Consider the following 15,487-nt stretch of genomic DNA (forward strand, 5'->3'; position numbering starts at 1 on the left):
AAACATATTAGTATTACAATATATGATGCTTACCTTGTGAATATCCTCACCAAAAAGATAAATCATTTCTCTAATTAAGAACCATTTTGATAAAGTAGATGCAATAAAATGCCATAATATAATGAAAGGGGTTAAGTATTATAGTTGCCCATTTTTATTGGGTATCTAAATTGTCTGGGGTACTTGTCAGCAATAATAGATTCTAAATAATAAAAGGCCCCAAATCCAGATATTCTGAGCCATCAGATCTGAGGGAACATAAACTGCCTTCATAAACAACCTAGGTGAGTCAAACACAGGTGGCTCCTAGAACACATTTTCAAGATCCATGCAACTGCAACTGCCTCATTGCATGAACTAGGAAATGGGGGCCCCTTAGCTGTATGACCTTGATGAGGTCATTTAAATTGTAAGATGCAGAACCAAGACTGAAACCCAGTGATCTGGTCCTACCCACACACTGCCTTAGAAGTACCTGGGTCTCTGGCTGAATTGTATCCCCATACAATACCTTGGAAGCCAACACTTCTTGCTCAATTTACAACTAGAAGGGTTTTGCCAAAACCAAGGATGACTCAAACAAGAAAAGTTCTTAGGAGGTCATTCGGACTGCTTCTCAAATTCTGTCTCCGTGTTACCATATCCAGTGACTGCCTTGTATCTTCATAATCTCAAACCCAGCTTGAGGACATAGGGGGTAGACAGTCTCTCTTTTTGTTCCAGTTGAGGAATCTAGAAATCACAAAGGAGGTAGAAAAACTAGAGTTCATACCATAGTCTAGTTACCAACATGTGAAGGAAAATTCAGAACCAAGGCAGTTGTCTCTTGCATTGTTCCAACAGTAATTCTCTGACACCCCAAGGTTGAGGGTTGAGTTCCACAAGACTGCCCCTACTTCCAACACCAGCCCTAAATCCCAGGTGTCCCACACCACCTTCACCCTTGCCTGGCTCAGTACAAATTGGGGAGTTCCCATGGCCTCCCTTCAGGTTTGATAATTTCTTAGAACAACTAACAAAACTCAGGAAAGAGTTACACCATTATAGTTTAGGACCGGGAGAATGAGGAGGCACAAGCTTCTGTACCCTTGCTGGTAGGCCACCATCCCAGAATATTAATGTATTTGCCCACCTGGATGCTCTCTGAACCTCAGTATTTCAGAGTTTTTATCAAGATTTCATTACAGAGGCATGAATGGTGAACTCATCGGTCATGTGATGGAACTCAGTCTATAGCCCCCTCTACCTGGATGGAGATTGGGGGCATGGTGCTAAAAGTACAACTCTCGAATCATCTTTGATCTTTCTTGTTGAACAGCCCCTAATCTGAGGCTATCTGGGGGCCTTACTGTGGGTCCTCTCATTCACATAAACTCAAGTGTGGTCTTTTTATAAGTAACAAAAGACACCTCTGTCACTCTAGAAATCCCAAGCATTTTAGATGCTGTATACTAGGAACTCTAGACAAAGACCAAAACATGGTTTTTTTCCCCTTACATTTTTCAATTTTGTTTTGAATAAAGACTATTGTCAGAGAAGACCATTCGTTTTATTGACTAATCTGCAGTATTGTGAAAGGAGACATTTACTATCTGAGTCTGGACTGCAGTATGTAGGAATATTAGAAATGATTATGTGTGCAGTTTGCATTTCTTACATTAAAAAAGATGAGAAACAAGATGGCTTTACAGATTATCTTGTAACTGCCTAAATGCTGTTAGGTTGCATAAGGAAGAAAAGATTTATATAGAATGGTATGTTACCTTGTTAGGGAAATTAGGCTGCAGTAATAAATAACATCCATTGGCACTTTAAAGTTTATAATGCATTTTCATGAGCATCATAATAAACTGTTAACATTTATTAAACACAACTTTGGGTCAAACTGTGTGCTAAGTGTTTATGTGTGGGAAAACTCTGGCTTTTAGGCTTCATAACTCTATTAAGTAGGCACCATTACAATCTCCATTTTGCTAACAAGGAAACTGAGGTGTATCCAAGGTTAAATAACTTGCTCAAAGTCACAAATTAGCATTAGTATCAGAACTTGAAACCTGGCTCATCTGAGCTTAGAGCCCTGCACTGTAGTTAACAATTCCTACACTGTAACCTCAAAATAGAGGAAGGATGGCCTGGGTTCTAGTCCTTGTCACACAGATTTACTATTTGACCTTGGGCACTTCACTTTGTTGATCTCTGATTTCCCCTTTGACCTCCTTGGGTGGGAGGCAAATTGAGGTAAATACTCTCTGACACTTCAAGTTTTGAGATTTGTAATCCAATGCTTTGAGTTTGGCTTCTGCTCATGGTTGTTCCTAGCATTTTGAGAACTGATGTATTATAAATCTGGGGATTTGAGTGTGAGGGGATACCTGCCTTGAGAAACTCTAGGGCCAGTGCTTTATTTCTTTTTATGCTATAATTCCTGGTTCCAACATACTTAATACCAACATATTTATTTTCTCTGAATATAAATGGAGATCATTTCACAGAGCCATATGGACAATGTAAATGCAGATTTAAAGATAAACAGAGTCCTGAGAAAATGCCTTCACACTCTCTAGGCTTAATATTGCTTTCATTTTTTTCACGAATGATTGAAGTCTGGGAGTACTGGCAGTTCCCCCCCCCCCCCCCACCTCATATTGTAGAGCATGGACTTATTCATACAGATCTCAGGTTCTGCTCTTTGGCTGTCTTATTTACCAACAGAGTTGATCATAGTCAAATGACATGGCTATTCAGAAGCCTCAATTTCTTTATGTGTCAAATGACAATAATACCTACTTCAGGGGATTACCAAAGGGATAAAAAGAGAGAGCCTGAGAACTGCTTGCTATATATATATACTTGAGTTTGGACATTTTATGAGCCCCTGCCCTGTCCCTATTCTCCCCTTTCTCTGCCTGAGTTTGGCAGGTAGCCCGCTGGGCTAGAAAGTAGTGTCCTGCTCTTGCCCCTGCCTGCTTTATATTCAAAATCCCACCCCCATCTCAGCAGGATTCCATTTGGAGATGAAAAGAGTATTTTGGGGTTAGCAGAGTAATCTTCTCTGTTCACAGACAGGCTTTATCTTCACTGTGGAATTGTTCCCAGAGCCTTGCAGTGACCTCAGAAATAAGACAAAGTTCACAGGACCTTGATTAAAGTTGGCCCTGAATTTTTTGTTTTTATGATCGGTATGACCTGAGTAGAGCCTCAAGTACAGGACGCAAATCCATGTGGACCTCTAGGACTCTGGCTTCCTCATGGTGTATCTGTTTACCATGGCAGATATGAGGGAACCGGACTTTCAGAGCTTCCTGATGCTTCGTGGTGACACAGTATGGTCTTAGTAAGCATTAGGACTCTGAAGACAGACGCCCAGGTTGAAGCCTAGGTTCTGCTGCTTTCTAGCTTGATAATCTTGGGCAACTTAACTTTCCTGTGTTTCAGTTTCCTCTTCTGTACAATGGAGATAGTAGTTGCTATCTGATAGGGTCATGGTGAGAATGTCTGACACATATTAAACATTATGTGTTTTTGCTATTATTTTTAATATTTGCAGTAATGAATGAAACATATTTCCCTTTTACTCTTGATATATTACTATAATGAAGTAACATTGTCAAGAATCAGGGAACTGTGACAACATTAGAGCTTCTAATAGCTCTGTTTATATCAGTTTCTCAAAGGGTGTGTTAAAAAAGAGGATTTTTGGATGACATGAGGACAGGCTTTATTTTTCTTAATTTTGAACTTATTTTAACATATTCGGGGGAAAATGTGGAGAATATATCAAGTTCTTGAGTCCATGGGCTTGGGATGAGGCCAAGGCCTGGTGCTGGAAGGACAAAAGTCATTGTACATGACAGACCATGAAAGTTTCCTTTGGAGAATTTCAGCATATGAGATATTCTTAATCTGGGTGTCCTGTAAGTGCTTAAGTGGCTGTGAGTAAGTGCTTTCAGATCTTGAATTCAAGTTGCAAAGGAGGCATGAATTGTCAATGACTTGTAATGAGATAAGATCACAGGTAAGAATTGGTATTTTAAAATAATTTGGAAAAACACTTTGAGAAGAAAAATGTCTTCATATGACTTGATAATAATAAATGTAGATTTTTTTCCCTTTATCCTTGCATAATGTCTCAATGATGATGAACAGTGATTCTTCCCCTAGGCCTGGTTCTGGATTTACTTAGTGGTGAACGTGCCTCAGTAAAAATGCCCTTGACTGCTGCTAAAAGGCTGTTCCTGAGTAGAAAATGCCATTCAAAAGCATAATGCAGCTGTGACTGTTGACAGAGGAGGGCTTCAGGGCAGGGAGCACTCTATATAGATTGCTTGACTTGTACTCATTCCTTATGGTGGCCCAATTCTGGCCTTGCCATTCTGTGCTGGAGAAACAGTCACAGTAAAAATTGCATCAGTTTTCTCCTTTGAGACTATGACATAAATAAGGATGATATAAGCAAACCTGGGTTCTATTTCTAGTTCAGTCTCTTTCTAAATATCTGACTTTGGGTGAGTTATTTGTACTGCCCAGGCTTCAATTCTTCATTAGGGTAGGAAATCCAGCTCAGAGTCATCCACTGGTTTATCTTGGTTCCAGTTTGGATGGCGGAGAAGACTTTTTTCTGGTCTGCACCATGTTTTAAATATGAGGAAATTTCACAGAAGTCCTGCTTCTGTTTGGAATCTGGGAGATCCAATGACCTTTATCTCCTATTCCTACATGGTGGAAATCCATTGAAGCTAAATCACTGTTGCCCCTTGAAATGTAACTTTCTCATGGCTCCCACCAGTTCCATTGGCTTCCCCCAGCCTCCTGTGTTCATTTGCAGCACCTGCCTTGCCTCTGCATTTTGTAACTTCCAGAATTCTCTTTTGGTTGCTCACATGTCTTTATTTCTCCTTTCTTGGCTGTTTCAAGAATAGATAGGGTTTGCCAGATAAGCAGTTTCTGGATAAGTGCTTATAATAACTTTTCAGAATTTTCCACATATATGATATTGATCATAATTATGACTGTGAAACTTATGGCTGCACTTAGTTACATTTTGTTTACTCTTTTAAGTCTGGAACAAATCCCCAATTCATAAAATTGATTTGCTCTTTTAAAATGATTTGTTTTGATGTAACCTGGAAATAAGAGCTAAGCTTTCTTTGTTCTCTTAAATTATCAAGGGAATCAGAAATAACTTAAGGGCAAAAAAAGCCCTGGTGTTCACTATTATTTGTGAATATATTATCTCCCTATCTTTAAGGAGTCCAAAGAAATGTAGTCATTGGGGAAAAAGACATTGAGTAGAAGAAAAACTAACAGGGAAGAAAAAATAATATAAGAAGCACTGATTTAATAATAGAATATTATTATATATAATAATAAAAACTTTTTAAAATTATTATATGAAGTAGATATGGAACCTACCATACTTTCAACTCTAATTCCAAGGTTATGAAATTTTGGCAGTATGCCATATTTTACAAAGATTCTTTTTCAGAAATGATTTGTGCTAGGATTTAGAAGGAGAAAGTTTAATATCTGACAAACCCTGTATGTGATACAACTTTTATAAGCCAGCATGACATTCTTGGGGAGCCTATACAGCTTGATGGGAAAAATCACTTGATTGGTGTCAAACAGAATCTGCTCCATGTCCTGGCCCTAAAATTTGTTAAGGTCACAAAAAAGTCCATTCTTGAGGCTCTCAGAGCTACAGCTTCCTCCTTTATAAAAAGAGATAACAATTGGGCTTACTCACTGGTGAGAAGGTCACTAAGACCAAATAACACAATCTTTCTAAATCATTATAGTGTCTGGCATAAAATAAACATTTAAATATTTTTATGTTTTGGTACAGAAAATAATTATTAGTACTTGAATAGTCCTAATAAATCTTGGGAAGTCATCTTAGATGTTTAGACTATTGTCTTATTTTTTTTAAGAACAACATGTAATACCCACTGAAAATTAATTAATGCTGTTTCTTTTTCCTCTATTAGTGCATCATCAAGATTTATGAGCAGATGTATGTTACATTTATCTTGACATCTGAACTAAATTGTAATAGCTCCATGTATTCTAGAGTAAAAGGTTTTCACAGGCACCCCCTGCCAATGTTCCCTATTTTTTTTTTTTTTATAAGATTTGGTGTTAACTAGCCTGATCCCACACAGCCTTCATAGAGTTAATATGGTATGGTCAGAGATGGAGACACGTGCAGATCTCTGGTTTTGTTGAGGTTTTTGGTGAGAATACCTTTGGTACCGGAAGCTCTCAGGTAGTTGTGATACCTTGTAAGCAAAAGGGCCACTCGGCTGGGTCTTCCACCTTCCATCTGGTTGTTTTTGGTGTTCAATAACAAGGGATTATCCCCACACTTCGGGGTTGGTAGGAGGATTGAGCACTTGGTAAATCAATGTGCTATAGCATGAAAGCTGTTAACATCCTAAATGCAAAATGTTGGAAGTCCTTTAAGAAATGGAAATCAAACATGTTGTTCCCTTTGAGATTTAAGACACAGCACTTCACAGTAGAGGATGCAGAAAAAGGAAACCCGACTCCGGAGAGAAATACACCAAAGCTCATAAAATTCACTTGAGAGTGAACTAAGGCTTTTAACTCCAGCCTTTTAAGTTACTGCTTGGTATTGTGCTCAACTTGATTCCTAACTTGCTTAAAGAAGAAGAAAAAAAAAAAGGGAAATATCTGTAAAGGCAGAAGGAATTAATCCCTTTTTGGTTTGTATTCAAAAGTAACCCACATATTTAAATAATTCGTTTTTTTGTAGAATTATTGAATATTTCTTTTTCTTTGTTTCTTCTTTTATTGTTTTAAACTTTTCTTTACATGTCATCTTAGTTGTATTTACTTTAGGCATCATATAGCTAGCTATTATTTTTTCTTAATGAAAGGATGTAGCCATTCAACATTATTGTGATATATTGTCTTATTTCCTCCATATTTTTTATGTCTATTACTTATTTTTTTGCATTTGCTTTGTTTTCCATTTCATTTATAAGATTAATAATCCTTTCATTTCCTGCTAACTTAGTATTTCAACTATATATTTGCATTTTGTTAGTGGTTATCTTCATAGATGAACTGTTGTATTTATGCCAATTTCAAACTTCCTATTTTTTTCCAATGCCTTATTTTGAAAACATTTGGACATATAGTACAGTTTAAAGAACTTTACAATGAATACTTGTATGTGCTCTACCAAAATTGTATAATTAACTTTTTAATGAATTTAATTCATGAATTAAGACCTTGCCTTTCCAAAACGTCTTTGCTAATGTTTGTAATAGTACTAGAACATTTTAATTAACTAAAAAAGTACATTCAAGCTTTTTAAAGTCCTTCCTGAAATAGAGGTGGTTGAGCTAATATACTTTACTCATTGAATGTAGAGATGGAAACTTCCATCTAGGAGATCCAGCTTTATGTCCAGTGATCTCAAAAAGGATTCATTATCTCAAACGCTGGGCTTCTGAGCTAGTATCATATTCTGATAACAGAGAAAACTCCTCAAAGTTTTACCATTAGAATTAAATTTATCAGATGCAAATAGATGTCATTTGCTGTCATTTCCAGAAAAAAAGTCATTGATCTAGGTGTTTATCTTGATAAATTTGCAAGAAGTTGTTGATTTTTAAGTACACTCCAGATAGGAAAATCTCAACCAACTTTTTTGTTGCTTTTTTGGAAATCTCCTCTGTAATAAATTTGAACTGATTTTATTCATTTAATCTCTCCAAAAGGCAACACTATTGGTATATTTAATTTAAAAATAATCTTTTTATTATTATTATTTATTTATGATAGTCACAGAGAGAGAGAGAGAGAGAGAGAGAGAGGCAGAGACACAGGCAGAGGGAGAAGCAGGCTCCATGCACCAGGAGCCCGACGTGGGATTTGATCCCAGGTCTCCAGGATCACGCCCCGGGCCAAAGGCAGGCGCTAAACCGCTGCGCCACCCAGGGATCCCTAAAAATAATTTTCAATTACATATTATTATATATTTGTTAATACATGTCTTTTTTTAAAAAAAAAAAAAGGTTTTATTTATTCATGAGAGACACAGAGAGAGAGAGAGGCAGAGACACAGGCAGAGGAAGAAGCAGGCTTCCCGCAAGGAGCCCGATGTGGAACTCGATTCTGGATCCCTGCATCACACCCTGAGCTGAAGGCAGACGCTCAACCAATTGGAGCCACCCAGGCATCCGATGTTAATACATGTCTAATTATTCCCCAAACATGGATTTCATGAAACTAAATCATCTGGTTTCAAAATATTGAAGCACAAACACATATTAATAATAAAATAAAATAAATAAGAATCATGAAGGAGAATAACGTTGCATGTTACAAGAAACATAAAAATACATATTTTATAATCAAATATTTTGGCATCCCATTATCAAATGATGACAAAAATATAAAAGAAGTATAAACTAAGGAAACTTTGTAGATGGTTTCATAATAAGTCATCTGTACTAAAATTAATGCAATAAATACCTTATCACTTTAAATGTATTATGGCTATACATGAATATCTACAAGCTTTAAGTCTGCAAGATCATGATGTATTCCAGATCACCATTCTGGGCCCAAGGTAGACTTGGTTTTTTTCCTATGTGGCCTCCAAACTATGAACATAGCTTATACAATGTCTTTGAGCAATGGCTGGACTTGGCATAAGTATATGCTTTGCCAAAGTCAGAGAAAAGGTTGTGAGAAAACAAGGGACAAATCAAATATCTGTCTTCCATACCATTCTTTCCTTCAAATACCAGTGTATTTTTCCTGTTCTTTATAGCCAAAATCATTAAAGTTTATTGTCAATATTCCTTGTCTCTACTTCCTCATCTTGCAATTACTCCTCCTCAACCTATTACCTGGCTTTTGCATCTTCAGCATCACTTATACTGGTTTTCTAACTGGATACCACTATATCAACTGACAGTTTCCATTCTTAAGCTTTCAGCAACATGCCGCAGGGTTGATGACTACCTCGTTTTAAAATCTCTACATTTTGCATTTGATATTGCTGCCTTTTCTTGGCTTCCTCTAATCCTCTTCCTGTTCCTTCTTACTCTTTTTTTTTATGGGCTTTCCTGGACCTTCAATGATAGCTACCCCTCTGGGTTCTGTCCTAGGCTGTCATCTCAATCAACATATTATTCTTGAATGAAATCTTCGATTCTCTCTCTGCTATGGAGATTCATTTCTAAATCACCAGCTCAAACTTCTCTCCTTATCTTGAAACCCATATATCCAAAATCCTACTGGAATTAACCATCTAGATGCATCCAGGGCACCTAACTCCATTTGTCCCCAAGTGAATTTACCTTCCATTTTCCTCAACGCAGAATCTGTTTCTTCCTTCTGCTTTCATATTCCAAGTGGCACCACCTTTCACCACATGGTTGGTAAGGGAATCTGGGGTTTTATGTGTGCTTTCTCCCTTTCCTATTCTCTTCTTACTTTGAATAGATGGCTAAGGTCTCCTTATTCTGCTCCCCAAATGTATCTTAAATACCTATCACTTCTCAGTGAGTGAAATCCCTATAATTCCGCTCCCCCCCCCCCCCTCACCAACATAAATTGACTCCATTAGTGAAACATTAGTTGAATTACTCCTCCTGGGTCTCCCAACAGTTCTCCAGACTGTGTCCACTGTTGTTGCTTAAGTTCAAATCTGATAATAACTCCCCTTGGCTTAAAATTCTGGAGTTGAATGTTCATGGTTCTTGGGCATTGTCTTCAACATGACCTTAGCTCCTGCTTACGTTTCAGCTTTATGGCTGACTATTCTGTTGCCCTACCCCCACCACCCCATTTATCATTTGGCTTTTCCTATACCCATTCTGAATGTAGTTCATGCCTGTCAACCTGATGTGGCCTCTTGATCTTCCAGACTTGTACACATTCTATTCTCTTTTGCCTTGACCCTTCCTACTCAAACTAGTTGTTCTTATTCAGTATTCATGTCTTAATTTGGACATTGCTTGCTTTGGGATGACTTTTTTAGGTTTTCAACATGCTTCTGAATATCCTTGCTTATGTCACTTTTCAAATTGTAGAATGTTTCCCTCTTGCCTTTTCTGTTACCAACATTTATCATTTTGCTAATAATACATTTATAACAGGAACTACTACTAACATTTAGTAACTGCTTTTTTTTATGTGAGTCACTATTTTAAGAGATTTACATGTTAGTATTAAATGAATTAAATCCAAGAATATATGTGGTGGTATTATTAAAATTATTACAACAGTGGTATGTGGCAGGTCCTGTTAATACTACTGGAAGATGGGACAGGCATATAGAGGTTAAGTTGATTATCTAAGGTCTTATAGCTGGAAGTGATAACATCAGTATTCAAGCCCAAGCAGCTGGATCTCAGGACTGACATTTTTAACCTTTGGAAGCTGGGACCTCATCTACCTTATTCTCACATCTTGAGTATCTAGCATAGATCATAGTACATGGTGCATACTCAATTAATAGTTGTTGAGGAAAGAAAAAATGATTGATGTAACTGGGCCCAGGGGTCAAAGTCATCTAGAATTTGTGCATAAGTGAAGAAATTACTGCATACAATGCCTGATTCCCTCATGTTACCAGGCTGCAAGGTAAAACTTTCTCAAGCACCAGATACTACAGTTTTCCCTTACTTCCTCTCCAAAGCATGTATTACCCCATAGGAAATCAAGGAACTCTGCTTGTTGGCAATACTCCCTCTACCAGAGTATGCTCTTATCTGTGAATCATTGAAACCAAATTTGATTAAATGAACTTGGAAGGGGATCTCTTGGAAGGCCATTGTATAGTGCATAGAGTCAGTGGGAAGAGGAGGTTTGCAAAATGGATCAGAACCAAGATATAACCAGAAAACAGGTATGCATATGATCCCTCTAAGTAAATTTTTGGGATTCTCCAAATTTAGAAAAATAATTTGGATGCCTGGTAGTCCCTTTTATTCCCACCAAAAATACATAGGTGGAGAATGTACATCTCTAAAATTAGAAAGTGATGCTTTAAGAAATCTTAGCATTGCTACTAATTCTTACTCATTCTCTTTTGAAATTTAGGTATTTAGTCTGAAATAAGCTCAGTATTGACATCTTTTGCTGTATTAAGTGATCATATTATATTCATTCACCTGTCATGTTTATTAAACAGTTGCTACAATGTGCTGGATACTACCCTAGGTACATAATTATAAGGAAAGATGGTGCCCCAACCTTCAAAAAAACTTATAAATCCCATTTAAACACTAGGAATCAGAAGTTAAAAAGGCTAATCAGAGAACAGAAATTCTCTCAGGAGAGTACAGAGGGCTCTGAAATTTGAAAGGATGATGCAGCAAGGTATGATTCATTATTCTTTGTTTAGGAAGATTGGGAGACAAGTTATTATATTTAGTTTGACAAAGACTTTACAAGCTCATTTTTAGCTTCTTTGCCTCAAGGGAACTAGCTCACTATCTTCTCAGCAGGCTGGAAGCCATCTCAGCAGATGGTCCTGGGCTGTGTGTGCCAGCCATGGAGCATTTGCCTGGCATGTTTGCATGTGGCTCTGTTCTTGTCCAAGCAGCAGGCTATCAGTGCAGAGTGTTTTCCAGTGCTCTCCAACGGAGGAAGGGGCGGGAAGAGGAATCCATGGGAGGAGATCCAGAAGTGCTTTTCTTTCATTTATGATCCTTTGCAAGTAGGCTCATTTCTTGACAGGTTCCAGAAGCAGAACCATGGGACTAACACAATCCTAGAAGCTCACAGAAATTGGAAAGCCTGAAACGGTACCGACTAGGAAACCTCACTGACAACTAATCTGCTGAATGTTCTTGTATCTCTAATCATTTGGCTCCCATCTGAAGACCAACTAAACATTTAAATCCAGAAAAACCCTGGTCAGTTGCTGTTTGTGCCTGTCTTCTCAGCATTACCATACAGTGTCAGTTCCTCAGCTTATCTCTTGCCTAATCCAGGGGCTTGTGTATAGGATTTACTTTAACAATGCATTCAACTGCTCTTTTTTTCCTATAGCAACATCACTTGCATCTGGTCCAGGTTCCAGTCATGACTTTTACTGTGAGCTCTTCCTTGAACTATTCTGAATTTCAATGTCTATATCTATAACATTAGGAGAAAAAATAACCTCCTCTTTGACTGTTGAGAAGATGGAAATTAAGGACGCATAAAAACATTTGTAAACTACAAATGGCTTTGCAAATAGTCATGTTGTAGTTATGACAAAAGTGATATTTAGAAACCTCAGATATTACTAAAGGAAAAGGTTTAAATAGGTGAAAAGAACACAAGACTCTAAACTATGTATGGATTTAAACTGTTATCTATAACATGGGAATGGTGAAATGTAGGCCATAAGGCTTAGATATGAGGATTAATGAAGTTCAAGATAAGACTGACAATAAGTCTCTACTCCTACTCTTTGAGACTCTAGATAAGTCTGTTAACCTTTCTGAGCCTCTATCCCTTCATTTCAACAAGGAGGATAATATCTACTTTTCATCACTCTTAGAAGTACTAAATAGGATGATTTATAGAATGCATCTGGCCCAAAGTAGACTTTGGGTGAATGTGAGCTATGGGTATCTTTCATTGTTATTTATAAGGAGATAAGCATTTCCAGAGTTTTCTGATTGTTCATGGGGAAAAGGGTAGACACATAATCTCAACTTTCTCCTCCTCCAATTTTAGGGGAATAATCTGTTGTTAGCAAAGTGATTACAGAAAGAAATGACAGCTTATTATTAATGGATTCTTTTTAGGTAAACTCTATGAAGAAAAACAATTAGATATAACACATAACAGTTGGTGGTCTATTTTGTCACTTCTTCCAAGTCTCCTCTCAAACTCCTTTTACCTAGCTGATAATTTTTCTTTGAAAGATGAGAGAGCAGGTGGTCTGGCTGGCTATTAGCTTCTTTATATGTTGATGTATAAAAGCACTGCACTACTACGGATTTGACTACATGTCTGTATCTGGCTCTTCCAATCTCTTTTTACTTCCATGCTGTGTTTGGGGTTGAGGTACCTTAAAGTATCTTCTTTCCCTTTCCTTCTTGTCTTTAGTTTTTGAGTTTACACCATTTGTGAGTCATTTCTTTGGAGTCTACCATTACCCTCTTCTTTGAAATGTGAATATCACTTAGAAGGGCCTCCTTTTTATAGTGTGTGATTTTTCATGTCACAGATCTTGGGATATTGCAGCCTCCTTTTTACAACAGTCAGTGACTTCTCACTTACAGCAGTGTTTTCAAACTTTTCATTTATTTTATTTTAGAGGCAGATATTTTTTTTTTCCAAATGACATCATAGGCAGAAGACCAATTTAAATCATATAAAAGGTTCTTCCTTATTGTAAGGCAGTTTTTCAGAGCATTCTGTAAGAACCACCAGTCTATATCTGGGAATTTTCTGTTTTTAAATTGGTCCTGGGTTGGAGTTTATTTTATCTTGTTCCTTGATTCACAACACACTGTTATTCCTAAGCTGTGCATGATCTGCTTTTGTATCTAGATACTGATTTTTAATAATATAATAAACACCCACAAACTTACCACCCCAAGCAAAAGCTAGCACTTTAACCACATGACTTCCCAACCCACTATATCCTCTTGTCATTTGAAAACTGAAAAACCACTGTCCTGAATCTTGGGCTCATCACTCCTTTCCTTTATTTTTATTTTTTTTTTTTGGGGGGGGTAATTTTAATGCCTCTCTACACTTCTACAAAATATACTTTTATATATTTATAAAACTATTACCCATATTTTTAATTCATTTTAACATTATAAAAAATATAATTTTTCCCCACTTATTATTATATTGCTAATATTTATCCAGCTTGTCCTATACCCTTTTAGTTCATTTGTTTTCATTGCAGCATAATATTCCATTGGGTGAATATGCCACTGTTTATTCTCCTATTAATGGGTGTATAATATAGTTCAATTTTTTTTTCTCTTTGAGTAGATAAACAGTTTGTAATGTCTCCTCTTATAAATGTGGAAAACACATTGAGAATTTAGGTGTGAAATTGCTATGTCATAAGATAGAGGACTATTGTACTTTGTATAGTGTAGTGATTCTTAAACTTGGCACTAGCGAGTGGCATTTTAAGCCAGATATTTCCTTGTTTTGGGAGCTATCCTGTGCAGTGTAGGATCCTTGGTCTGTACCTACTGCCTGCTAGTAGCATCTGCACCCCAGTTGTGACAACCAAAAATAACCTCAGACATTGCCAAATATGACTAAGGGCAGTGGGTGCAAAATCACCCATGGTTAAGAAGCACTGCTTTAGAAGATGAAGCCAAGCTAGTTTTTCAAAGCAATTATACCATTTGATATGCTCACCAGGAACGTTAAAGAGATCCTAAGTATCTGAAGATACTTGGTATCTTCAGACTTCTGAAATTTTGCCAATATTCTTTAGTATGGCAACTTAACCACAGCCATCTTTTCTCATTTCCAGCTATTCCCCTAATCCTATGCTGTAACCAACTATCCTATTCTCAAATTGATTAAACTGGCCTAATATACTTACAAGTATAATGTATTACTCCAGCAAATATTAGCAGAAACTTCATGCCAAAGTATGAAGTTAGATGCTAGGCACAAGATACTGTGGTAGTAGAAACAAGTGTGGTTCCTACTGTTATAAACTTGCACCCTAGTGAAGGAAACAGATGTGAATCAAACAGACATCTTATTCAATGGAAAAGAATGGGAACAGAGCACTGATAATCAGGAGACTTGACAAAGTCAGGAATACATAAGGGGGTAAAGGACTCCTATTTCTGGAGGCAATAGAGTGTGAGGGGACTGGTGTGAGGTGAGGCAGGAGATAGAGGTGAGGGTCTGACCCTCTATGAGTGAGGGTCTATCTTTGGAAATCATTGCACAGAGAGACAAGAACCTGATACTTGTCCATTATGTGACTTTAGTTCGATGACTTTTTCCTTTTTTTTTTTTTTCTGGTATTTGAGATCCTAATCTGTTAAAAGAGCAGGCTAATCCAGATGATTGCTAAGGCACTTCACCCTTAATAATTCTGCATGTCTCATCTGTGGACATACTGTGAAGTAAAAAAAAAAAAAAAAAAGAGAGAGAGAGAGAGAGAGAGAGAATGAGCTTACTATGTATATAAACCTGTGCATTAGGAAACAATAGGGCTTAGAAACCCTACATATTCACCATTCACATTAAATTTAAATGTCTACTTCCTATTAGGTAAACAGCCAGTTCAGTGCTTTGATTAGTTCTATATTCCTTTTCCTTCTCAGCAAAAGCAAAAGTCAGATGAAAATTGATCAACCATCTAACATTAAAACAATTAAGTTTTTAAAAACATACTGCTGCAATGATGCACTAAAAATAGGGAAGGTATTTGAAATTCATTGCAGCATAAAACTAAATTAAGTAGATAAGCACCTATTTTTTATTTGAACCTATGTAAAGGCTGCTACTG

Source organism: Canis lupus, chromosome 20 (assembly GCF_011100685.1).
Source record: "Canis lupus familiaris isolate Mischka breed German Shepherd chromosome 20, alternate assembly UU_Cfam_GSD_1.0, whole genome shotgun sequence".
Taxonomy (NCBI): Eukaryota; Metazoa; Chordata; class Mammalia; order Carnivora; family Canidae; genus Canis; species Canis lupus.